Genomic DNA, 27,633 nt, shown 5'->3' with positions numbered 1-27,633 from the left:
TTAGCAAAGGGGACATTTCATGCTAACGCCCACAAGACCAGCTCTCACAATCTTGGTTCTCTTCCATCAAGGGGCATCTGTGTAGCCCAGTGTTTCACAGCCCCTTACATCCCCAAGCACACATTTTTAAAAAATAAATAAATGGGGGCACACTGCCCCCCCCAGCATAGACACAGCACATATTTTATTTATTTACAAGTATGGACCTGCAACAAAACATTGCAGTATTTCTCTGGTGTGCCTGTGTTGAGCCAGGGCATGAGCATGGTGAAAGTTTTAGGTGCCTTTCCCCCTCCAAAACAGAAGGGGCGGTGGCTGTCTTGATGGAGTACTCTGCAAGTCAAATGCTCATCTGGGCGTTTTCCAGATTAGCTGCTCAACAGCGGCAAAATGCCTCCGTTCAGACAAGTTGCATTGAAAACGTAAACAGCAGGGGGAGCAGTCTCGCAGCAACTAACAAGCCGAAAAAACAGCAACTTCCTTATGCTGGATATACTACATCCTAGCTTTATATTGCAGCGATTAAATTCAAGACAAGGCATTGGCAATGTGAAAGGCTCACTGCTGTCCGGGTGGGGACTGCGGTGTCACAACTCAGGAAGTATGAAAGCACACTTCTGAGACCTGACGTGACCCCATTGCAGGGTCTAATCTGGAAAGCGCCACGGATGCACCTCCAGTTTACACCCACAGTCCCCTAATCCAGCCTGCTTTGGCATTCAAATCTGTTTCTTTGGATGAGGGCACAAGCCTTTAATTCCCAGTGGGAAAGAGCTGCAGGATTTCAGTCCCTGCCTCTGCCCTGGGGAGGCCAAGGTACTACAGAGCCTGAGGTGAGGTGTCAAATACTGCCTGGCCCATGACCCTGATTGGGGGGGAGTCCCTTTTCAAAACTGACCCTTGCAGGCTATGGAAGTGACACGGGGGGTGGAGAGGAGGGAAGGTTGCTAGCAGCCTCTTCCCCTCCCCTCGTGCTTCTTGCAAACTCTACAAGGAGTGTGAGAAGAGGTGCTCCTTGAAAAGCTTGCAGTGGTCAGAACGTACTCAAAGAGCTGCTCTGTTGGCAGTACAAGGAGGCACGTTTCCGGTCTTGTGCTAGCAAGCATGAATTGTCCCCTTTGCTAAGCAGCGTCCACCCTAGTCTGGCATTTGAATCGGAGACTACATGTGAGCACTGTAAGATATTCCCCTCAGGGGATGGAGATACTGGATCCTTACATCTGGATCCTTACATGCAGAAGGTTCCAAATTCCCTCCCTGGCATCTCCAAGATAGGGCTGAGAGAGACTCCTGCCTGCAACCTTGGAGAAGCCGCTGCCAGTCTGCGTAGACAATATTGAGCTAGATGGACCAATGGCTGGACTCAGGATATGGCAGCTGCTTATGTTCCTATGCTCTGTGGGTATCCCAGTAATATGCCACCCAAGCTCATGACCTCACCTTGCCTCATGGAAGCATCAGCCCTGCCCCTGCCTCACCAGCTTCTCTTCTGAAAACAATTGGGAAATCAGCTTCTGTGCAGAGGGTAGAGGTTGCTCCACCCTGCCCTCCTCCCTTCAGAGCTCGTAGGCCCAGCCTGTGTGGCCTTTAGCTGAACTCACCATCCTCCTTAGACAGCTTCTGCCAGCGGCCAGCCCTCCAAAAGAGTGAGGAGACCGCTCAGGCTCCCCTGTGTCCTAGATTCCGCCCCAACACCACATCTACTGTGGGATGTGCATGGACTCCCAGCCAGAGAGTTAATTGCTAGGTGCCCCACACAAGTTTTTGGTCCCCCTCCCGTGTCTTCCAGCTTCTCGGTTACAATATTGTAGATCTCCTGTTGGGTCCCATACAGCAGCTACTCTTGCAAGAAAACAAAGTTCTGATATTCCAAGGATGAGGAGGTGGAGGAAGAGGAAGAAGAAGAGGAGAGCACAATCAAGGGCAGCAAAGCAGAGGACTCTTTAAATTAGCCAGCCCATCCGTCTTCAAGGGTAGAGGCCTCACCATTCCAGCAAAAACAAACCCCTTGCAACAAAGCAGATTCAAATCCCCTTGAAAGATAACAATCCCTTGTGTCCCACACTGGCTTCATTTGATTTGTATCAAAAGAGGCATTCAGCAGTCAGGCTAATGAGTAAATCTTGTGACTGCCACCCACGCACGCATGCTCACTAGGCCCAACAATGGATATAATAATACCCATTATGCCGTGTTAAAAATAACATGAAGGGAAGTAGGACTTCCTTTTAGCTGAGGCTGATTTTTCTCCCTCTCTCTAGAGCAATCCTGTTATCGGGCATATTAGGAAAAAATGTAATTGATTTAGAAGATCTGTGTGCAACTATAGACCTCAAAAAGAAAAGAAAAGGTGGTTGCATGAACATTGTGATATTATGTATTTTTTTTAAAAGGCTATTTGTCATGTGGAAGCAAGTAGACAGCAGCTCAGTATTGCAAAAGTATTAGTAATGGCCAAAATATGCAATCATTTTAATGTGGGCAGATACACAACTGCCAAGGCCTGGATTAACCTTGAGTATGATGTAGAGTAGGGACTATAGCAGAAAGCAGTCAATTTGTGCTTTATTGACTACAGGAAAGCCTTCGATTGCGTCGACCATGCCAAGTTATGGAATATCCTAAGGAAAATGGATGTCCCAGAATATCTCATTGTTCTCATGAGAAACCTATACACAGGACAGGAAGCCACAGTCCAAACGGAACATGGTGAAACAGACTGGTTCCAGATCGGCAAAGGAGTAAGAAAAGGCTGTGTACTTTCTACTTCTTTTATTCAATTTATATGCTGAACATATACTGAGAGAAGCTGGATTGGAAGAAGATGAGCATGGTTTTAAAGTTGCAGGAAAAAACGTCAATAATCTGCACCATGCTGATGACACTACTCTGATAGTTGAGAATGTGGATGATCTGCAAGCTCTAGTAATGAAAGTCAAGGAGCACAGTGAACAAATGAGACTACAACTAAATGTAAAGAACAGTAAACTAATGGCAACGGGCACGGCAACCAGTCTCAGAATTGACAATGAAGATATGGAAGTGGTGGATAGCTTCTGCCTTTTAGGCACTTAGTAGGGTTGCAATGCAGGCCTTGGAAAGGATATTTAGATGCCGTGATGTATCTACACCTACAAAGATTAGAAACGTTCAGGCAATGGTTTTTCCCATGACACTCTATGGATGCAAAAGTGGGACTTTGAAGAAGCAAGATAGAAAGAATATTGACACTTTTGAACTTTGGTGCTGGAGAAGGCTTTTGAAGGTACCATGGACAGCCAGGAAAACAAACAAATGGATCATAGAACAAATCAATCCAGAATTTTCACTCGCGGCACAAATGACCAGGCTCAAACTAGCATACTTCGGACACATCATGCAAAGATATAGCTCCCTTGAGAAGTCCATAATGCTGGGAAAAGTTGAAGGAAAGAGAAGAGGACAACCAGTAGCAAGGTGGATGGACTCAATTACGACAGCAATGAATGCAGCACTGCAAGACCTTAAAGGACAAGTTGAAGACAGATCGCCCTGGGGAGAATCTATCTATGTGGTCGCTAAGAGTCAATACCAACTTGACAGTATTTAATCAATCAGTCAGTCAGTCAGTCAGTCAGTCAGTCAGGGACTATAGATGGGGTACATGATGTACTGAGGATTGGATTGAAAGACAATCCAGGCTGGAAGCAGATGATGATTTTATAGAGAGTTGAAAATTGTATGATAGAACACCCTTGTCCAGCAGGGCCGATGAGGCAATTGCCTCAGGTGGCAGATTACCGGGGCACTAGCAGGGTGGCAAAATTCCCCCCTACACTGCCAATGCTGCAGCTCTTTGAGACTGATCAGTCTCTTGCAAACTTTGCAAGGAGTACCTCTCCTCACATTCCTTGCAGAGCTGGCAAGAAGCACAAATTGAGGAGAGGAGAGGAGAAGAGAGGAGAGGAGGCTGCTGGCCACCTACCCTCCTACTCTTTACCCCCTGTACCACTTTCAAAGCTTGCAAAGGTTGATTCTGATAGGGGGCTTGACCCTAGGGTCCAGCGTTTCCTGTAACAGGGATTTCCAGATGTTGTTAACTACAACCCACATCACCCCTAGCCAAAGGCCACTGTAGCTGGGAACAATGGGAGTTGTAGTCAACAACATCTGGGAATCCCTGTTGCAGGGAACATTGACCCTGGGATGTGGGGCAAGATAGCATTTTGTGTCTCACCTCAAGCACCACAATATTTTGGGCTGCCCCTGTTCTCCAGTTCTGCCCTTTTTCATCAGATTATGGTCTCTGTTACACAGATTGGAGCATAGGGACTGCCTCTGATAAACAAGGAAAGTTGAAGCACATCCACATGTGAGGTCAGTGGTGTAGTGACTCCACAGCTTCCGATAAGCCATGCTTCCGAAGTGCCGAAATGCACTCTGTAGAATCCAAGGAAAAGAGTTGTGGTATGCAAGGACAAGGCAGTGGAGTGGAATCAGGAAAGGCAAGTGCAGACTGCTTTCCATGCTCTTGCTGCTAGTTGTTTGTTAGCCCCGCCTCTACTCCAGGACAAGTAACTAAAGCCCCATTCAAAAGCTGGCCTGTGTCAAAGAATGGATTAACCAAAACCACCACCCACTCTTGCCTCAGCTATCAGACCTTTGTCCTCCTTAACTTTCACTCTTTCCCTAATTCCATGGAAGGTATTCATGTCTAATCTGCAAACGAACATGTGCTTAAATAGAAGAAAATGCTAACAAGGGGGCGTGAAAATGCAGGGGGCAATCTGGCCAACTACATCATTTTCTATGGTGTTTTTTTCCTGATTACAAACAAGGTCAAGGAAACTTGGCTGCACTGAGCTTTCCTTTTAGATTAGTCATTCACGGAGAGAATGTAATAATCCATCAGCTTCCTCTCGGCTGCCACTTAAGACTGGGTGCTCTTTGGCCAGGCACATGACTAGACTGACAAGGCACATGATACAAGTCAAAGGGCTGTGTTGATTTAAGTCAGCCCAACAATGGAAGGAACAATATTTTGACTTGCAGTAGATGACTCGTGGCATCAACTCAAGAATTCAAGCATGCAAAGACACACATCATTAACTATGTTAATGATGCACATACAGTTGAAATTTGGTTCTGTAGGGGAGAATTTGAATCAACCCCTTTTACAGTATTTAGCAGAGAAACCCAGTTTGGTGAGAACAGAGCTCAAGGAGGAGATCTGGAGGCAATTGCTTCACTTCAAAAACAAGTAAAGGTTTATTTTAAGAAATTACAAATTTAGATAGGGAACCTGCAACCTGTACTAGCTACCTCATGGTGGGAGGAAGGAAGCACAGAGAGAACAAAGAAGAAGGGAGTGCCCTAAGAGTATCAGTCTACCAATAGTAAAAGACTTAGAGCAGAGATAGAAGAACAAAAAGAGACAAGGGGTATAGCTCCAATCCTTATGTCCCTAGTGGTCAGGAGTTGTTATTGGTGATGAGGGTCAATGCCTATGGAGTTACATCTCCAACAGGCTCAAACTAGCAGTCAAGAAGTCTCCAGACATGGGTGAAGATACAATATGGGCAGGGTGGCTGCAATTCAATGAAAGGGCAGGAAAAGCACGTGGTCATAGATGCAGATTTCAGTTTCATGAGCATCTTAGCTTTCATCTACCTACCTACCTTCCTATCACACTTGTATACCGCCCCAAATTTACATCTCTGGGTGGTTTACAAGAAGTTAAAACACAGAAATGAAAATCTTAAAACACTTTTAAATTAAAAAGCTTGGGTGAAAAGATCAGTCATTAGGAATGTTTAAAAGTGCTCAAAGATGGAGAGGCTCTTATCTCTACAGGGAGTGCATTCCAGAGTCTCAGGGCAGCAACAGAGAAGGCCCATCGCTGCATGGCCACCAGGCGAGCTGGTGGCAACTTCAGATGGACCTCTATGGATGATCTCAATGGGTGAAGGGGACGAAGAGGAAGAAGACGTTATCTTGAATTCCAAGGGAAGGGAATTTAAAAGGGAAATGCATGTTCTAGGCCCTTTCAGAGGTGTAGTTGTGTTAGTCTGTTACCACAAAAACAAGGAAGACTCTTGGGGCAACTTTCAAAGCTAACCACTTATTGTAGTACTAGTATTTTTAAGCCCGTTAAAATAATGAGCGCTAGTACCTTTTTGTTGTTGTTGTTTCCTTTATTCCTTCTCCCTCTCTCTTTCGCCCTCCGTTCCATTTTTCTTTCTCTCTCTCTCTTTCACTCCTTCCCTTTCTCTCCCTCTTTCTCTGTTTCCTTTCCTTTCTTTCTTCTCCCTCCCTCTCCGTCTCTTTCCTTTATTCCACCTCTTCTCACTCCCATCTTTCTGTTTTCTTTTTTCTTTTTCCTTTAACGGGCTCGCTCTTTGGGGCTGGGTGCTCCTCCCTCCCCCCCCTTTTTTGTCCCTCTCCCTCATTCCTTTCTCCTTTTTCTTTCTTCTTCCTTCCTTCCTCACTTCTCTCTTTCCCACTTTCTTCCCCCAGTCCCTCCTGCCCTCCCCACTCCCTCTTCCCCTTCCCCCTCCCCCTCTTGCCCTTTCCCTTCCTCCCCCCCTTTCCCCTCCTCCTGCCCCACTCCCTCTTGCCCTTTCTCCTCCCCCTGCCTTTCTCCTCCCCCTGCCTTTCTCCTCCCCCTGCCTTTCTCCTCCCCCTTGCCCTTTCCCCTCCCCCTGCCCCACTGCCTCTTGCTCTCCCCCCTCCTCCTCTTGCCCTCCCCCACTCCCTCTTGCCCCACTCCCTCTTGCCTTCCCCCTCCCCCCTGCCCAGAAGACTCTTGCGCTCCACCCACCACTCACCCACCCAGCAACTTCACTCACTTGACGAAAGTGGACCTGGGCCCAGTCTTCCCCTCGCCACCACCTCCATGGCCATGCTGCCAGTCCGGTCCAGGCCGCCCCCGCCCCCAGCTCACATTCCCAGCTGGTCTCCCCGGCCAGGCAAGGGCCCTAAGGTCTCTCAGCCGCCCGGCTTCGGCGGCGGTGCCAGGCCTTGGCGGCGGCTCTGCCACCACCTCGGCTGGCTTCCCCCGCTGCCTCCTCCCCCCACCCGGCTTCGGCGGCGCAGCCAGGCCTCGGCCATGGCTCCACCGCTGCCTCGGCCAGTGTCCCCCACTGCCGCTTACCCAGCTTCTTTGGGGCGGCTGCTTCTGGCTGCCCAAGATGGCTACCGGGTGCTGGCAGTTGTGTCTCCCTAGCTCTGTTCTGGGCATGCGCTCCGCGCATGCCCAGAACAGACCAGGGAGGCACAGACACCAAGCGTTTTATTAGAGAGGATAAGTATTTGGGGACTAGTGCCACAGGAGCATAGGGAGCTGCCTTTTACCATGTCAGACCATTGGTCCCTCTAGCTCTGTATTGTCTATATTGACTGGCAGTGGTTCTCCGCAGTTTCAGGCAGGAGTCTTTCCTGGCCCTAACTGGGGATGCTGCCAGGGAGTGGACCTGGGGCTTTCTGCATGCATAGCTGGTGCTTTGCCACTGAGCTAGAGCCCCATTCCCAAAGGGGAATATTTTGCAGCAGATACTGCTCATATGTAGTCACATATCCAAAGGCAAACCACAGTGAATTCTGCTTAGCAAAGGGGGAAATTCATGCTTGCTACTGCAAGACCAGCTCTCCAATCCATGGGTGCCAGGGGCACAGGGGAAATGGAGCAAGGAGGGATGAATGTCCTTGGACCATGGGGCCTGGGGGGTGCCAAACCTCCCCCTTACTCCCCAGGGTGCCCCTCATCAACTGGCTCCATTACTTTCATTTCCTCCCAGAAAGTCACCTATTCAAATATTGATCAGACATGCACCTGTTTGGTTTCAGCAAAGGTGCCTGCATCATGGCCCCTGAAGATTATGCCTTGGGGTATTTGAAGTATAGGAATGTAAATATATTTATCTCACCACCTATAGATGATATATTATTATTATTAATTTATTTATTTATTTACACAGTTAGACAGATGTTATTGACTAGTTTGTTTTATCCAGACATCGAGTCCTTCCCAAGGACCTGGGATGGCTTAATTTTATTGTCAATGTTGTTACTGTTATAGATATCATCGCAGAATATAGGCTGTTGTTGTTGTTGTTGTTGTTATACCGCCTAATATAAAAATCTCTAGGTGGTGTATAGAATTAAAAAACATAAAACATATTTAACATTCATAAAAGATAAAATCATAATATATAAAAACACATTAATAACACATTAAAATTTTAAAAATTGATATGTACATATCAGGTGGTATAAAAATATGATAGATAGATAGATAGATAGATAGATAGATAGATAGATAGATAGATAGATAATGCTCCCCATAACACACACACACACATATATATATATATGATTCTACTGCAGAATAATTGAATCCTATATCTCCACTATAATATATACAGTATCATATTCCCCTATAAGAATCAGAGCCTCTCTCGGGAAGGGGTGAGGCCAATTCACTGTGCCTGGTCAACAGCCATAAAAACTGTCAGCCTGCTTCAAGAAGCTGCTGGAGCAACATCACTTGTATCTTGCCATTCATAGCTCTTGTGCTCCTCCTTGAAGCTTGTTGAGGTTCTGATTCCATTTCCCCTGGAGCTGTCCAAGGTCTTTGTTACTGGTGGATCCCTACCTTAGCAGAGATACTAGCTCAGCCTAGAACAGGATATGGAAGAGGTACCTAAACCATGCAGGACTGTAAAAATAAGCACCAGCATGCTGAATTGTGCTCAGAAATGGGATCCAGTGAAGATATTTCAGCAATTATGGGATATGATCCCAAGGCCTGATTTCAGTAAGCAACCCTGTGGCTGTATTCTGAACTGCCTATAGTTTCTGAACAGTCTACAAAGGCAGCCACACATAGAACAAATTGCAGTAGCCTACCTAGAACATAGGAACATAGGAAACTGCCATATACTGAGTCAGACCATTGGTCTATCTAGCTCAGTATTGTCTTCACAGACTGGCAGCAGCTTCTCCAAGGTTGCAGGCAGGAATCCCTCTCAGCCCTATCTTTGGAGAAGCCAGGGAGGGAACTTGAAACCTTCTGCTTTTCCCAGAGTGGCTTCATCCCCTGAGGGGAATACCTTGCAGTGCTCACACATCAAGTCTCCCATTCATATGCAACCAGGGCAGACCCTGCTTATCTATGGGGACAAGTCATGCTTGCTACCACAAGACCAGCTCTCCTCTTCCTCAGAGATTACCAGAACATTGATAACCACGGTCAGGCTATCTCTGCTTTTTGCCACCCTTTGCAAAAGTACATGTTTTTGCATGAAGATTCCAATCCATGTTAGGGATTAAACCAGGTGATACAAGCAGAGAAAAATGCAAGAAAGAAAAGCAGGAATCTCCTCCCAACACTTTTCCGTAGAGGCCAACAACACTCCTATACAGAGGAGAGACCAAGGGGAGTGTTCTGAGAGCTGACGCCATCATATTTTTGTGCTGTGAATGGGAGATCCAGGATATTTTAGAGCTGTGTATGACAGATACAGGAAATTTGGCTATTTTAGTCTTGCACATTGTAGATCCGGGATGAAGGTCGTTAGATACGACAGTAAATTCCTGTGCCCTCTAGACCAATCCTGAACATCTGGCAGGCCTCGGCCGGCAAATCATTCAGCTTCGACTCAAACAATCACTCCGCTGCTTGCTATATTAAGATCATCTGGATCAGCTCCAAAGTATTACCATGGGGGATTAGGGAGCATTACCCAAGTGTTATTAGTACATGATTTCAGTGTTTACGTTCCTTCCACATTTGCTCTCTGTGAACACTGGAGGTAGAGACAACACAGTCATTTTAACATTTGCATTAGCAGCAGGCAGGGGTACATTTTTTTTTTAGGTAAGGGCAAAAGGGCTCAGATCCATCATGCGATATACTGGCAAACTAAGCAAAGAGAAACAAGATAATATGTAATGGAAGCACTCTGAGAAGGTAGGATAAGAATAATCAAAGACCATTTAGGAACATCGGAAGCTGCCTTTTACCAAGTCAGAGCACTAACTCACCTAGCTCAGTCTTGTCTACACCACGGCTGTTCAACGTCAGCCCCCCTGAAGGTGTTGGCCTACAACTCCCAGAATTCCTGGCTATTGGACACTGTGGCTGGGGATTATGGGACTTTTAGTAAAAAAACAGCTGGGGGGACCAAAGTTGAGCAGGCCTGGTCTACACAGACTGGCAGCGGCTTCTCCAAGATTGCAGGCAGAAGTCTCTCTGAGTCCTATCTTAGAGATGCCAGGGAGGGAACTTGGAACCTTCTAAATGCAAGTATGCAGGTGCTTTCCCCAGAGCATCCCCATCCCCTGAGGGGAATATCTTACAGTGCTCACACATGTCTCCCATTCAAATACAAACCAGGGTGGACCCTGCTTAGCAAAGGGGACAATTGATTCTTACTACAAGACCAACTCTCTTTTATAGCTGCTTCCCTCATACACACATGGAAACCTTTTGTAGATTTAACTAAAGGTGTATTCAGCGACTCCATGTTCTCCTTCTCCTGTCCCTCCCTTTTGCTTCCTGTCTCCTCCCCTACACTCGCTACAGGATCCCCCAAGACAAATGTCCAAGCAAACAAACTGCAAAAGATTATTGCACGGAATACAACACTCTCCCCGCCAGTGCTATATCCTGCATACAGCATACAAAGATCTCCCTTTGTAAGAGAAGATCTTTTGGGGATTAGGGTTCTCATTGCTCTTGTACACAGACACAGAGATTGGTTTAAAACAGATACCCATCTGTTGGTAGGAAAGAAAGGATTCTGAATTATCATAAAAGTGCTCTTCAAAGAAGGCTGCTCTTTGAAGCAGGAGCAAGGTATTCCAAATGAAAGTTGGTCTTTACATTTTTATGTTTTATAGTTTTAATTGTGGCTGTCGCGATGCTAATCATGTTCTGCAGCTTTCTTTTGATTTAGGGTGTGTGGAGTTTGTCAGTGGTCAAACAAATCACTAAAGGCCTCTCCATTTCATGGGCTTTAATCAGAAGTTTTATTTATCTGTGCAGGGGTGAACTTAAAATAAATTCTGCCCTGAGCTAAGAACATCCTGACCTCATGAAGAACAGGGGAAAGCAGCCGTCTGTCCAGGCACTCCTGGGAAGCTGGGGTCATTTTAATCTTCTAGGAATGACATGCATCTAAAATGCTCTAACAATCCTCTCAGCACAATCTGAGTTTTCTTATCTTTGCATCCAAAGACTTGTGAAAAAGATGTCAGAACGCCCCTGATTGATTAAACTACAGATGATCTGAAAATTCTCCTAGAATCAATTTCGGCAAAATTCAAGGGCAAAGAAATGAAACAGAAGAAACTTCAGGGATGGGGGAGAAATGCTTGCAAATTTTCAAGAGGGGCAGCTTACTCCTGTTTGGTGCTGAACATAAGAACAGCCCTGCTGGATCAGGCCCAAGGCCTATCTAGTCCAGCATCCTGTTTCCCACTCTGACCTAGCAGGTGCCTCTGGGAAGCCCACAGGCAAAAGGTGAAGGGGTATGCCCTCTCTCCGGCGGATACTTCCCTGCAACTGGTATTAAGAGGCATCTTGCCTCCAAGGCAGGAGGTGGCCTATATGGCCACCAGACAAGTAGCCATTGATAGAGCTATTGTGGCAACAGCAGTTGTTATTTTGCTTTATTTTTTACAGTTTTTGCTGCATCTTGCAAGTAGGAGCAGGAGCAGCACCCAGAGCAGAAGGTGTCTTCCTCTTGGCCAGTTCTGGCTGATTGACATTTTTGTTCCCAACCCAAAATGCCACTGGAACGGTGCTACATCATGACATAGCATCCCTCTAAGGGGACTTTTGAAGGGAAATGGTGACTAGATGGAGCTGACCACCAAAGAGAAGTGTCGCATGCTTCCACTACTGCTTCTGCCACTACCTGTAAAGGCACAGCATAAGTTGCGGGGGTGGGGGGAGGCACATGAGCATAGCATTGTATGCCCATCCCCTGAAAACACCAAATGCCACACCCATTTTTGCCATCTCAGAATGGGGCCTCTTCACCAGCCATAGCAGAGAACAGGGGCATAGCTCTAATTGAAAGAGGAAAGGACAAATGTCTCTGGGCCCTGAAGGAGAGGTGGCTTACCAACTGAGAGAGAGCTTGTTCTCAGCTTTCTCCCTCCTGCCTCTCCAAAGAAGAAGGCAGGGAGGAGGGACACATGGGTCCATCTCCACATTTTGTCCCAGGGCCCACTCCAAGCTTGCTATGTCCCAAGCAGAGGACCCACTCAGACTATTTAAACCACAATTTAAGCCACACTATTAGGAGTCAGTTTGGACATTCCAGTCCCATGATATTATGCAGGGCTGGGGAGCCATGCCAGAGGTGGGGCCAGAGTGGCACACTCCCATTTCCCCACATGTGATGCAGTGTCACTCAGATAGTTCACCTGGACCAGCCTGTAGGGTCATTCCAAGGAGTCTTCTGGGGCAGGGGGGATATTGGCTGCCAGTGAGCTGAGAAACTCATCAGGTTCCCTGCCCCCCCAGATGGTAAAAATTAGTCCTTCACTTTCTCCACCTGAGAACTTGGTGGAAATGGGTGGGCATTTGGGACCACCTTCAAACACAGAAGATTTATCTAGAGAGTCAGCTCCCAACCACTGTTCCCTCTAAGAGAGATTCCCAGATGTTGTTGACTACAACTCCCAGAAATCCCAGCTTCAGTGGCTTTTGCTTGGGGATTATGAGAGTTGTAGTCAACAACATCTGGGAATCCCTCTTAGAGGGAACACTGCTCCCAACATTTCTTCATACTGTAGCTTGTCTAAGACACAGAACCTGGGGTGGTGTAGTGCAGATAGGGGCTAGCTTGAGTGAGGTCGCCAGGGCCACAAACTAGGCATAGCCTCTCCTCCCAGTGATATCCCAAATTGCCCCTGTTAACTGTCTTCCACAAAAGCAAAGTTTGCTATTTACTCCTACTCAGCAGGGTTGGTTTGTTTTTTAGTGGGTAACTAGAACCAAAACATGCAGTTCAATCATCATCATCATCATCATCATCATCATCATCATCCACAATTCTAAAAGAACATTTGTTTGAAAAATTGCAAGCCATGCAGAAGATGTATAATGTTAGATTATGTAAAAAGTGACTTAGCAATGAGAAAAGTCAAGTGAATCGTCGAGGCGCCTCTGGAACCCAGACCTTGATCAAGGGTACCCATTTCTCCTCCCCCTGCCAAAGAACCAGGGCTTACCCCAGGAAACTGAAGGTCAGGAAATTTAGGACCGACAAGCGGAAGTACTTTTTCACATAGCGCATAAGTAATCTATGGAATTCCTTGCCATGGGATGTGGTGATGGCCACCAGCTTGGATGGCCTTAAAAGGGGCTTAGACAGATTTATGGTGGACAGGTCTATCTGGTGGCTGTGTGGGCCATCTCCAGGCTCAAAGGCATGATGCCTCTCAATACCAGTTGCAGGGGAGTAACAGCAGGGGAGCGGGCATGCCCTCAACTCCTGTCTGTAGGCTTCCAGTGGCATCTGGTGGGCCACTGTGTGAAACAGGATGCTGGACTAGATGGGCCTTGTGCCTGATCCAGCATGGCTGTTCTTATGTTCTTATATGTACGCTTCCCTCAGACCCTACTGCCACTTTCCACAGAGTCTTCATCAAGGAATCCAACACTCTTCTGCAATAGTGCTGTCGAAAGCGCTTCCCTGTTCTGAGGATTTTCTTCCACTCTGTGTAGACTTCAAATGTTTATTTATTTAATTATCATATTTATATACCGCCTAATATATACAGTACATCTGTAGGCAGTGTACACAATCCAAATTACAATGTAACAACAAAAAATAAAAACACTTTCACAGAATAAAAACAATTAAAACCCATTCACAGAGTGAAACAAAATAATTTCACAGGATAAAAACAATTAAATGGTTTTAAATTAATTTTAATTAAAAGCCTGAGAAAACAGGTGTGTGTTAAAGGTCTTTTAAAAAGCAAACAGATATGGAGTAACACTTGTTTTGATAGGAAGTGCATTTCAAATCTCTGGGGCAACCACAGAGAAGTCCCAGCCCTGAGTTGCCACCAGATGAACCGGCAGCAACTGTAATCAGACCTCCCAAGATGATCTTAATAGGCGGTGGGGTTCATGACAAAGAAGATGGTCTCTTAAGTACCCTGGACCCAAGCTGTTCAGGGCTTGGTAGAGCAGCACTTTGTATTTAGTTCAAAAACATATTGGCAGCCAGTGCAATTCTTTCAGATTTGATGTTATATGATCCCTTCAGGTTGTTCCAGAGACCAGTCTGGCTGCCGCATTCTGTACTAGTTGTAGTTTCCTAACTATGTACAAAGGCAGCCCCACGTAGAGTGCATTACAGTAGTCAAGCCTGGCGGTTACCAGCATATGTATTACTATTTTAAGGTCATTGTAAACCACCCAGACATGCAGGGGCGTAGCAAGATTGGAGTGGGCCCAGAGACAAGATTTTAAAATGGGCCCCCCCCCACTCAAAGTCCAGGGCCTCCGCACACCCCAGGCCCCCAAGGATTTAAGTCTGATATTCCAAAATAAGTATGCTGCCTGGAAATACATTTCACTGAATACACACACGCACACGTCATAATATATAGTGATATACATTGAGTACTATACATTTGTTTTACTTTTAATGCCTAGAACACACTAGAAAGATGAATGATTAAAATGGGCCCCTCGCTGCAGATTAGCAAAGGAGACTTTCAACCATGCAGGGTGAGCCTATGTTTGTTTTCTCAGAATTCTGAACAAATTCAGTCAAGTTTGATTCCAGGAGGTTTTTCACAGGAGGCTTTTAAAGCCCTTTTACACACCTCTCCTCTGGAATGGAGGTGCTGCATTCACATGTTGGTCAGATTTACCCTGAAGTCCCTGCAAGTTATTGGGGAGCAGTTCACACACAAGAAAAATAAAATAAAATAAAAGCACAAGACATGCTTCACAGTTCTCACTCAGACCTTCTGGGTTGCAAAACAACTTGAACATAAGTGCATTTATAAATGAATGAATAACATAAATATAATACTGTTTCTTCCAGAAGTTTTTGTAATTTTCTGCCATGAAACAAGCCACTTACAGGACTTTTTAGATAGTTTTTTTTAAGCCAGCAAATTTTCCAAGCTGTTTAAAAATAAATATTCAGAGACTTCTCAGTCCCCCCCATTTCAAAGCCCTATGGCAAGCAGATCCCTATATATCTGGGGGTGGGGGGGTGGGGAAGGTAACCACAAAAAGGAGTTCACACTCTACCTGGCAGCAGGGGGTCTTCTGCTGCAGAGAACAGTGGAGGCCTCTCTGGCTGCCTCCTCCTTCCTGGCTGGCTTGGGCCCTACTCGAGTTCAGGCTTCACAGAGGCCTACACCAGACCTCCGTGGAAGCCCCGCCCACCCGCCGATCAGCTGAGAGGCGGGAGAAAAGGAGCTCTTGGCAGCTTGCCTGCTGCTTCGATTGCGGGCCAGCAGAACAAGCAGGAGAGACGGCGAAGAGGGCAAGTGGTTGAGGGGCCTTGGGGCTGGGCAGGGGGCAATGGGGAGTCACGTGAGGTGCCCCTGGGGTGCCCCTCCAGGCAGTGGGGCCCCCAGACAACCGTCTCCCCTTGCCCGATCGTTGTTACGCGCCTGCAGACATGTAAGTTTTAGGCAGTATAAAAATATGTTAAATAAAAAATAAAATAAAATAAATTTACCTCCAGAAATGAGCGTAGCTGACATATCAGCCAAAGCTATCAAAAAACGTTCCTGGCCACTGCCTCAACCTGAGAAACCAGAGAGAGTTTTTGATCCAGGAGCACTCACAAGCTATGTACCTGTTCTTTCAGTAACCCCATCAAGAACAGGCAGATCTAAACCATCTCTTGGGTCTTGACCACCCACAGTCAGTACCTCCGTCCTATTTGGATTCAGCTTCAGTTTCTCATCCCTCATCCCATCCCTCATCCTCCCGGCAGATATTTTGAGAAGTTATGCCATTTCCTGATGAAGTTGATAAAGAGAAATTTGGGTGTCATCAGCATATTGATAACACCCTGCACCAAATCTCCTGATGATCTTTCCTAGTTATTTCATGTAGCTGTTAAAGAGCATTGGAGACAGTATGGAGCCTTCTTGGTATTCCATTGGATCCAATAAACTTCTTGGGTGGACCAACCTAATGGGTCCTTCATCCCTACAGAGGTGGGTTGTAATTACAAGTCCTACCTTAACCAGATGCTGATTCATCCATGACAATGGAGAAATAACAGGATTTTCCCACGCATGGACCACCACCCTCATCAGAGTATAAGAGCAAATTGTATACATGACCAGCAACATGCATCGGTCCAGAGAGCACCTGGATAGGCCCATACTTGTCATGGGTGTTAAGAACTTCTGAGCTGCTCCTGAAAACCCAGTCCCATAGTAAAATCCCCCACGCCACCAACAACCTGGGTGACTCCAATGCCAACCTTGCAACCAGGTCCTCCAGCTCAATTAGGGACTCCGTTGGTGTTATCTTTGCACTAACAGAAGTCCCAATCTACTCTTGGTCCCTCGGCTTAGATACAGACAGTCAACATGGGCCAATTCCCCGACAGGGATACTTGTAAGGTAGACAGTGTAAGGGAGAGAATGGCTTGGAATATGACTCTAGGCAACAGAATATATGTACACAGACAAGGAAAATACACAAGTATGTGTGTGGCAGTGGTGCATGCTACACACACATATTACAGTCACATACTATTGTACAGTTCTAAATTTTACTTTTAAAACCCTGCTAGTGGGGGAAGTAAGTGCCAAACACCTCCTCATGGAAGGAGAGCTGGTCTTGTGGTAGCAAGCATGAATTGTCCCCATAGCTAAGCAGGGTCCACCCTGGTTTGCATTTGCATGGGAGACTACATATGTGAGCATTGTAAGATATTCCCCTCATGGGATGGAGCCGCTCTGGGAAGTTCATCTAGGTTCCAAGTTCCCTCCCTGACTTCTCCAAGATAGGGCTGAGAGAGACTCCTGCCTGCAACCTTGGAGAAGCCACTGCCAATCTGTGTAGACAATACTGAGCTAGATGGACCAACGGTCTGACTCGGTATAGGGCAGCTTCCTATGTTCATATATTGGAGATGGGCCAGTAGCTCAGTGAAAGAGAATCTGCTTGCATGCAGAAGGTTCCAAGTCCCCTCTCTGGTGGCAGCTCCAAGATAGGGCTGAGGACGACTCCTGCCTGCAACCGTGGAGAAACCACTGCCAGTCTGTATAGACAATACTGAGCTAGGTGGACCAATGGCCTGACTTGGTATAAGGCAGCTCCCTGTGTTCCGGTGTACAAGTTACACAGTAGCACTCTTCAGATGATATAAAAACTATAAGCTCATCCTCACTATCAAAATCAGGGTAGTGTCCAGGAGTGCCCAGCCCGGTTAGGAGAGCCGTGTGAGCTCCCAGTTGGCAGTTCTGTGTTTGCAAAGATAAAAGTAGGAGGAAAGGAGAGTGATCATGTGGGTGCTGGATAGGACAGGTGGCACCATTTTGCCCCCAGCACTCTATCAAAGGTGGACCCCAAAGCATCCTATCTGGCTCCCAGCTCCCATGCCATCACTCTCCCCTCCTCCTTCCCTGATCTTTGCCAACACACAACCACTGATTGGGAGCGTGCACAGCATTCCTGCCTTAGTTGTGTAGTCGTCCTCCCCCAAGTTTGATAATGAGCACGAGCTCTTTCTATGACACATACGAAGAATATTTATATACCGTTTTTCAAGAAAAAGTTTCCAAAGCGGTTTACATAGATATAAATAGATAAATAAAATGGCTCCCTGTTCGCAAAGGGCTCACAATCGAAAAAAGAAAAATAAGATAGACACCAGCAACAGCCACTGGAGCGATGCTGGGCTGAGGCTGGATAGGGCCAGTTGCTCTCTCCCTGCTAAATAAAGAGACTCGCCACTTTTTGAAGGTGCATCTTGGCTCAGTTAGCAGGGGATACGTGAGCACTGCTATCTTGAGAGTGTGTTCTGAAGCCCTGGTGCACCCAGAAGCCTCACCTCCCCACTGCCTGGGTTACAACCTTCCTCTGCAGAGATAAACACTTGTACCCATGGTCAGATTCTTTCCATGAGAAGAACACAACTGATACATTGGCAGAGAGATCTGGGCAGAGTGATGTGGTCCGAGGGTCGAGTGACCAGCACCAGTCTGGACGCTGTCTGCCCCATTCTTTACCAGTCATCGTTTCCAGAGGGTCTTCAAGGGCAGCCCCACAGAGAACATTACAGTAGTCTAAATGAGAGGTGACCAGGGTATGGATCCCCATGGCAAGGTCTGCTTGGTCCAAGCACTTTGTTAGTAACTGAACCGCTTGGAAGTTGCCAGTGGGGCCAGCTATGGATCCCTGACCAGTTACGCCAGTGCACTCTCACTGAATTAATACTACTTTTCAAATGTTTCTTCTTATTGTATTGTCACTCTTCTCTATGGAGATTATATGTTTTGCTTTTCCTCATTTCCTCACAGGCAGGTTTGACACATGTTCTTAATCCCTCCCTGCAGGCTCCAGAAACAAAACACACCACTTTTAGCTGGGGCTCAACAGGGAGAAGGTATTTTTGAACTGCAAAGAAGGAGAAGTACTTAACACCAACAGGTTTTGCTTTCAGCGTACAATATGGGAAGGCCTTTCTCGAGTGTTGCTTTCTCTTTGTCTTTCTTTTGGCTTGGAAGCAAGTCACTGATTTACGAATTCAGATAAACATTTGCCTTCTGTATATGTTACTGTCTCATTTGGATTCTCAGGGGCTGACAAATAGACAGGACAGTAAAGCCTCGGAGCTTTAAGGCAGCCAAAGACCCACTCATGCCCTCCCTCACAAAGGAACTCAGAAAGCTCCTTGGACTTGCCAGACAGCTCCAGATATCTAAACTTACTCTTGTATTTCAGAGCAGTCATTTTTAAACTTTCTGCCCTCCAGTGGTGCTGGTCCAAGGTGTTTTGCTGCCTGACTTGCAGAACCAGCCGAACCCAGTAGGCATAGGAGGCCACATAGGGGGCCAGGCAGGGAGGGGTGTCATCGCCCTGGGTAATGCGCATGTGCCGTTAGAATCAGCCAGCCAGTCAGCTAGCCACAGCCAGCTGGGCTGGGTGACAGGTGACCATGGGTGGGTGGGCGCACCATCCACCAGAGCCAGCCTGCCCATTAAGTACATAGCAATGCAGGCGACAGGGATCACCCGCCTGACCATCCAATGCGAGGCACCCCCTGCATAGGGGAAGAGGGTGGGGAGTGCCAGAGCCACGCATCACCTGGGGTGCCCCAATCCTTGGGCCAGCCCTGCTGAAGCGGAGCACAAAATGGTACTGCCTTCCCTCCCCTTTCGATTGAAATTGCACCCCTGCTGCCATCCTCCTTTTACAGCTCTCCCCTTTCTTGCAGTTTCTAGTTCATGTACAAGTGAGTAAGTCTGACAAAAGCCTTGTACACTGCTGCCTGAAGTGGCCCACTTCACCAGATGTTGTTGGACTACAACTCCCATCATCCTCAGCTACAATGGCCATTGTGGCTGGGGAGGATGGGAATTGTAGTCCAACAACTTCATGGAAGGGCTTGTCCTGCCCTCCAAGAACATTTCAATTGGGGAGTCACTAGGGATGGCCCATTGGTGAGCCCTGAATCTCATCAGCAAATAATTTTCTTAACCTGTCAGATTTTCTTACTGGTAATGTTTTCTTATGGACAAGAACATAATTCTCTTTTACCTCATCAGATTTTCTTATCCGGTACTGTTTTCTGATGCACAAGAACATAATTTTTCATTAACTTTTCAGATTCCAGTACCGAGGTAAGCTTTTCTGATGGGTAATGTTTTATGATGGACTAGGCCATAATTGCACATTACTCTGTCAGATTTCAGCATTTTTCAGTAATGCTTTCTGAGGGACTTGTCAGAGGGACTAAACCATAATGTTTCATTACTTTATCAGATTTCAGTTTTTCCCCAGTACCCATTCACATTCCAATACTGGGGCAAGCTTTTCTGATGGGTAATGTTTTTTGATGGACAAGACTGAAATTCGGTAGAGGGAGCCCCTAGGCTCACCAAGTTCTCTGCTGCTTCCACCTTCATACAGTAGGTGCTGTGTTGTAATATTAGAGACTTTAAAAAACATGCATAATTGTTCTTGGGGAGATGCAACTGAGTTTTATTATCAAACGGGAGGCTGTGAGCTTGGGCCACAAATCTTTTAAGTACCTAGCAATGCCCCTGATTTAAAGATTGACTTGACTGCTAAGGAAATTTTGCATGTCTGCCACAAAAACGGTGTATTCCAGAAACATACCAGAGCCTAAGGCGGGACCTTGTGAGTGCTGGCACCGTACTTTTGTAGTGCTGCTTTCCCTAGAGACACATGGCTGGCTCCCTTTTTGGCTGTTTTTAAACAGAGGCTGTTCTTTTTGGCATAGCCTTTCCATTGCATGTTTTTAAACAATTGAATAAGGGCTATGTTTGGTTTTGTTTTAATCCTGTTGAGAGATATTTTGCTGTTGCTCTTTGTATTCTCTATTCATTATTGCATTACATGTGTTGTTTTAATTTGCATTTACTATTAGCCACTTTGGGCTGTTTTTAACAGGAAAGATGACGTTGATATCCTTAAAACAAATCAAGCAATTTTCTGTAACAACACACTCAATTCATGGGAGGCATTGGATAGGCCTATTTACTGTAGATGGGCTTCACTGTTTCCCAACTTGAATCTGACAAGACGATCTAATCCAGGGGTTCCCAAACCAGATCATGTTGGGCAACAATTCCCTTCATCCCTGGTCATGATTGCCATTGTGGCCGGGATGTCTGGAATCTGGAGACCAACGGTTGAGAAGCCCTGGACTAGAATGGCTAACTTACCAGAGACACAGTGCAGGCCCTTAAATTCTAGGAAAACTCAAGAACATAATGCTTACCAAATAAGGAGCTCTTAGATGGTTATCTTTGTCAATTCCACTTTGACACCACTTTAAATATTTGGAATTTAAAATTGACGGGTGTTCCAGAGAAACATTATGACTAAAAATCCAGCCTTGAAGACTGTTCTTTGAATGACAGACAGGCAAAAGATTTGCAAAGAGAAAATAATCCACAGAGAGAGAATAAGACTGGAGCAGTACTTGGAGCTTAGAAACTCAAACCACACAGGTTTGCAACTGATCATAACATAATTTAGATAAAAGCTTATCTGGGAAATCCTTTAGTATTCTCAGGGAGATTGGCACGACATAGTGGATGTGGGCTTTAATGAAGAAAGAGCCTATTTGGGCCCAGACCAAGGTTGCCATACCAGGACTGGTATCAGTTACTGCTGCCTACCCCCACCCCCCAGCAGTGGTGAGCAGCAGGTTCCTGGGAAAATTGGACAGAAAATGTTGCAGCTCCAGTTACATCGTCTGTTTGCACCTTCTATCCGAGTGATCACTAGAGGTATTAGGCACAGAGACAGTGTGAGGAAGGGACTTCCTCTTTATTCCCCCCTCTTGTTGTCTCTCCTTCTGTTCTGGCTTCCTCTGATTTGTGGACTGATACTCTCAGGGGTCTCTTCTTCTTGATCCCTGCTCAGCCTGTGTTTTCCAGTAGCCATGCGGTCTCTTTCTCTCCCTCTCTGCTCTGCACTGTGAAGACAGAAAGCTCTGGGACATGGGTTTTTCTATCCAAGTATGTGACTTCCCCAACAAACCTAACTTGCTTTTGAACCTTAAACATCTGTCTCAAGATACTGGCCGGGTTCAGACGTAACACAAAACTGGAGGTCGCTTCACCTCCAGTTTCACTAACTCAACATCTGAATGCAGCAACCTGCAGTTAAGGGGGAAAATGGACCTGTAGTTTCCCTCCCCAAATTTCAGTCGGGATGAAATTTCCCTCCTCCATTTTTTACCTTCAGTTCTCTGCAAGTTTCATTGCCCCAACCTCCGGTTTGGTAGGGCCAGTGTTACATACGAATGATGGCACCACTGTTAGCCTTGTCCCAAACCTGAGCTGAGGGAGGAAGCTCCACCCTCACTCTGGCTGCTATTGGCTGTGTGGGCTATCCTTCAGGAAAGAAGGAAGCCCACAAAGCCACCTCTCCTGCCTCTCTACAGTCTCGCTGACTGTAGAGAGGCCCCTCTCCCCAATGTCCAAACACGGACAGGAGAACAGGGGGAGGGAGCATGGAATGTTACATCTGAACCAGGCCACTCTTTAATGGGCTTGTTCTTCTCACTCCTGCTTGCTCTGCTGTAATTGGGGTGAACTGAACTCCTCCCCTCCAACACTCTAGTGGGCTCCCTCCTCAGTTGCGTGCAATCACCTGAGCAGCAGCTCTGCTTTCTGCCTACACAGAGGGCAGATCGGAGGGAGTGCACCTTGCTGCTCCTGCTGCTAATCCACCTGCTTCGGCAAGCAAGCAAGACGGTGAGTGTTGATGGCAGCTGATACTGCCTGCCCATCCATGTGACAGATGGGGGAAAGGAGGAGCCATACAGGCAGCGATGGGAGGACCCACTGCAGGGCTTCTTGCCAAGCCACCCCACCCCCTAAATATGGGCCCATCTCAGAGTCCTGGGTGTCTGGACAAAGATGAGGGCAGGATGCTGGAAGGCCATCCTAAGAGGACTATCCTGCAGTTGCGAGGAAGATGCCTGCCCATTGTTCTGGGAGCTGATCCAGGAAATATATCTAAATCTTATCTCTTTGAGTGTAAGAGCGAAGTGTGCCGCCAGGAAAAAATGTAACTTAGAATGCGCAGCGGACTTCCTGGTATGAGAAGATTGGCAAATGTTGGCCTGTACTTTGATGTGCTCGGAGGCAACCAGACAGAAGGGAGCCGCTGCACTTCTGCCTCACCTCACTGCTCCACCAGTCTCTCTGCCAATCCTCATCCAGCTTCAATAACTGGGCAGCGCCGTGACCCTCTGTGCCGAAAAAGATTGCCCACCCCTGCACTTGGAAGAGGAAGAAAGGGCAGGTGTCCATCCTTCTCTGTGTTGGCTGCCTCAAAGTGCAGCCTTTCCAACAGCCCTTGCTTTTCCAGTTTTTCTGACTCCACGAAATGTGACTTTACACCCACACTCTCATGCCATTGCTGGGTCGAGACAGAAGGTCATGTGCTGTGGGGTGTGTATTTGCTACAGGCTCCTTATTTATCCAGAGAGCAGAATTATTAGTGCGAAGGTGGGGTTGGCTTACTTGGGAGATGAATATGAGCTCAGCAAGCTGGAAATAAAAGAAACTGGACCTTTCCTCCACAGACCTCTTTCTTATTGCTGTTTGCTTTCTCATGGCAACTTCAACTGCTACATTGCTGAGGTGTTTGCTGTTCCATGCTCCCTGCCTTTCTGAGCTGTGAGGTACTGCAGGAGAGATTTGCACAGGGTTAGTTTCCCTTGGTGGATCACTTAATTCTCTCTAACCAATAAGCATGATTCAAACACCACAGTCAAACATCTTATCAGGTCTTTTTCCTCCAGTGACTGTTGCTGGTGTCTATCTTGCGTTTCTTTTTAGATTGTGAGCTCTTTGGGGACAGAGGTCCATCTTATTTGTTTATTATTTCTCCATGTAAACCGCCCTGAGCCATTTTTGGAAGGGCGGTATAGAAATCGAATAAATAATAATAATTAATAATAATAATAATAATAATAATAATAATAATAATAATAATAAGTGTAGCAGTCCCTTTGAATGAGAGAGCACCAGAAACTTAGAGCTGGTTCAGATGTCACATAGAATCTTGGTTACAGCCAAGCTCCACGCAATATCCCCGTGTTTGGGTATAACACAGAGTTAGGCCCTGACTAGTCCATATTTTTGTGCACTGTCCATCCAAATTGTCATGCAGGGCCTTCTCTGCAGTGGCCCTAATCTTATGGAACTCATTCTTTCAAGAGGGCTCACAGATTCCAGCAAGAAAGGCCATTGTTATTATTAGTAGCAATATTCCACTTATCAACAAAAAGTTCACAAAGCAGTTTAGATAGCAAAAAGAATCTCCAAAAAGATTTTGGTAATTTCTTGTACCAAAGGGGTTCATAATTTAAAAAAGAATCACGAGAGACACTGCAACTGCCACCAGAAGGGATGGTATCTTGGACTGAAGAGGAACAATTGCTTTCTACAGGCTAAATAAGAGACATCACTTTAAAACAGGGCTGCACAACATCAGCCCTCCAGCAGTTTTTGGCCTACAACTCCCATAATCCTCAGCCACAGTGGCCAAAAGTCAGAGATTATGGGAGTTGTAGTTCAGCATCTTCAGGAGGGGCAAAACTGTGCAGTCCTGGTTTAAAAGGTGCCTCTTTGCCCAGTTAGCAAGGGATATTTGCTCACTTAGCATAGCAATGTGTTGCTTTCTTTTTTGTGAATACAACTCTGATAGTTATACAATATTGATGGATGATGTGATCTGAGAACAAGGGGTATTTTTAATTTTGCTTATTATTGGATGATCCTAGTTTCACACTGTTGTTGGCTGCTTTGGTTCTATCTTAGAGAGTCAGGATACAAACCTCCTCATCATCAGTTGTTAGTTCTTTTCAAAGCCAGAATATTGAAAAGAACATCCTACTAAAAGTCCAGCAGACATTTTAAAAATAAGCCTGGGAAGCTGTTGTTTTCCAGGGTGAAGATTTCCTATTTCCTTTCTTCAAGCACAGAGAGATCAGCATGGGCTAGCTGAGGGTGTCCACAGATGACGCACAACTGGACACTTATGCTTAAAGCTATATCTGAGATATGTCTGATATATGTCTTTTAATTTGAAGGTAGCTCCAAATAAATAAGTAAATAAAGATTGTGTGGTAACTATGCTGGGGAGGCCAGTGTGCCTTGTTTTAAAAAGTGTGCCTCCAGATGAAATAGGTTGGGAAACACTGCCCTGTGGTTATACGGAAATGTGACATTTAAATTGAGCCAAAACCTCTGCCCAGATCCAAACTTCTAAAAACATGCCAGCATTCCTCCTTTCTGTCTCTGGGCCTAGGCCAATCTCACATTTTGCAGACAGGGATTAAGGAACACTCAGCCCTTTCCTTCAGTCCTTGATCACCCAAGTTTGTCAGGCAAAGCCATAGCGACAGGCCCATTTGTTCTCATCAGCACTGCCAAACTCAAGATTATAAGCACAACCCTGCCCAGTCCTGACTAATGTTGCAATGCTTCTGATCTTCCAAACTTCCCTGTGGCATTTGGAAGGCCTCTTTCCAAACTGAAAAATGATGAGTTCAGCTGGAATGCTGCAGTCTGACTCAAGCTGGCAGCCTTTCCTTTTTGTGGGTGTTTTACCGAGAGAGCACTCCCATTACTTTTGGAAGCTGGTAGGGGAAAGGGCCCACCGGCGGCAGCTTGTAGGGGTTTCAGCTTTTTTTAACTGACCATGCTGCTGTGGTTTTAACAGAAGCCAGATATATATAGAAATCTGGCAAATGACACATCTCCAGTCACTTATCTCCAAGTCAGGAAAAAGCCCCCCCACCCCCGATTAATTTCTGCTAGTCGGACCATAAAAAACTGGCAGCTGAACACCCCATCTATCTAAACGAGAAAAACAAGCTGCACAGTTATGTCCAAAGATCAGTCCAGGCTGATGGAGACAAAATCCTCATTGACCCTGGTCCGAACCCTCCATCTACAGAAAGAATGTGGCTGATTACATCATAAAAACCCTTATTAAACTTGCCAGTCTATAGAGTGATCTTCAGCAAAAGGCTGATGCCTACAGGAAAGGATTACGCTGCTGCAGCTTTCACAACACCAGAGTGGTTGCTAACATTTCCTTAATATCTTTTTAATTCAGTGATCATACTTCTTTATCTGCCATGCAGCTGTTATAGGCATGGGAGACCTACCACAGACAGGGGTAACTTCACATCAGTGCTAACAGGGGTTAGTTATCCGAGATGGACTGCATTTTCTGGTACCTCTGCCAGCTAAATCACTGGGCCAAGTTCAATAATACCATCTGCTGGCCCTGCCCACCGCATGATGAGAGGCATGAACATTCACGCTCCCCTCGCAGTGTGCCTGCCTTTCTGCTCTGCAAAACCAGAGGGAGGGAGAACACCAAAACTGTTCCACATCTCCCAGTTTAAACACTACTTCAAAACAGTAGTGGCTCATACTAAGGAGGCAGGGAGGCACCCAAGGAGGAACAGCTGCCTCTCCTTCTCAGCAGCATGGGTTGCTCCTCTCTCTCCCACCCCACCCATGAACTGCACTGCCTGAGGGCTGGCCACTCATCAGGTAGAGCTGTGTGGCTCTACCTGATGAATGGCCAGCCTGCAGACAGTGTGGCTATCGGGAGGGGCGGGAGAGAGAGCGAAGCAACCCATGCTGCTTCCTTTGGCACCCCACCCCCCAGCTCATTAGGATGAGCCAATACTGTTTTAAAATAGCATTTAAATTATGCCGTGGGATGCAGATTGGGCCTTACAGCCCCCGTGCAATTATGCAGTGGTGGGACAGTGCAGTGCATGGGCAGTGGTGGGCATGATGTGCATGCTCACAGCCCTCATTGCATGATTCAACAGGATGAGGGGAGGTATCATCTGAATGGTCCATTCTCTTTGTTGCCTTCTTTCCTGCAGGGGTGAACCAAAGTACTGCGGCATCTGAAGCAAGGTGCAAAATGCTGGTTTGCCCCACATCCCTGGTGGGGACATCAAAATCAGCCCTCACAAGCTTTGAAAGTGCACAGGGAGGAGGGAAGGTGGCCAGCAGCTCCTCTTTTCTCCTTGTGCTTCTTGCAAGCTTGGCAAAGAACATAAGAACAGCCCTGCTAGATCAGACCCAAAGAAGCCCATCTAGTCCAGCATCCTGTTTCACACAGTGGCCCACCAGATGCCTCTGGGGAGCCCACAGGCAAGAGACGAAGGCATGTCCTCTCTCCTGCTGTGGCTCCCCTGTAACTGGTATTGAGAGGCATCGTGCCTCTGAGGCTGGAGGTGGCCCACAGCCAACAGACTAGTAGCCATTCATAGTCCTGTCCTCCATGAATCTGTCTAAGCCCCTTTTAAAGCCATCCAAGCTGGTGGCCATCACCACGTCCCATGGCAAAGCATTCCATAGATTGATTATAAGAACATAAGAAAGAGTGAGGCGGAGAGGCACTCCTCACAAAGCTTGGGACCAGAGCTGTCCCAAAGAGCTGCTGTGCAGGCAGTGGCAGGGGGCCTCATGCCCCCCCATCAGCACCCCAACAATCTGCTGCCTGAGAAAACTGCCTTCCCTGGGCTCATGAAAGGGCCATCCCTGTCTCTCTGTTTGCCTTCAGGGGCTGCCCTGTCGAAATGTCGAGTTGCTCATTCTATACTGTTGTTACTACAACAAATATGTAGATACACCTCTTTTCAGCAAAAGTTCTCAAAGTGGTTTACACAGAAAATTAAAGAAGATGGTTCCCTGTCCCCAAAGGACTCACAATCTAGAAAGAAACAGAAGGCAGACACCAGGAGCGGCCACTGCAGGGATGCTGTGCTGGGGGTGGAGAGGGACAGTCGCTCCAGCTAAATGTGAGGCTCTGTATGGGGCTGCCTTTGTACGTGGTCCAGAAATGGCAACTAGCACAAAACATAGCAGCCAGGTTGGTTTCCACGTCATCTCAAA

The sequence above is a fragment of the Hemicordylus capensis genome, chromosome 4, assembly GCF_027244095.1.
Source record: "Hemicordylus capensis ecotype Gifberg chromosome 4, rHemCap1.1.pri, whole genome shotgun sequence".
NCBI lineage: Eukaryota > Metazoa > Chordata > Lepidosauria > Squamata > Cordylidae > Hemicordylus > Hemicordylus capensis.
The sequence above is the reverse complement of the archived record's forward strand: the minus strand, read 5'-3'. Positions refer to the sequence as shown.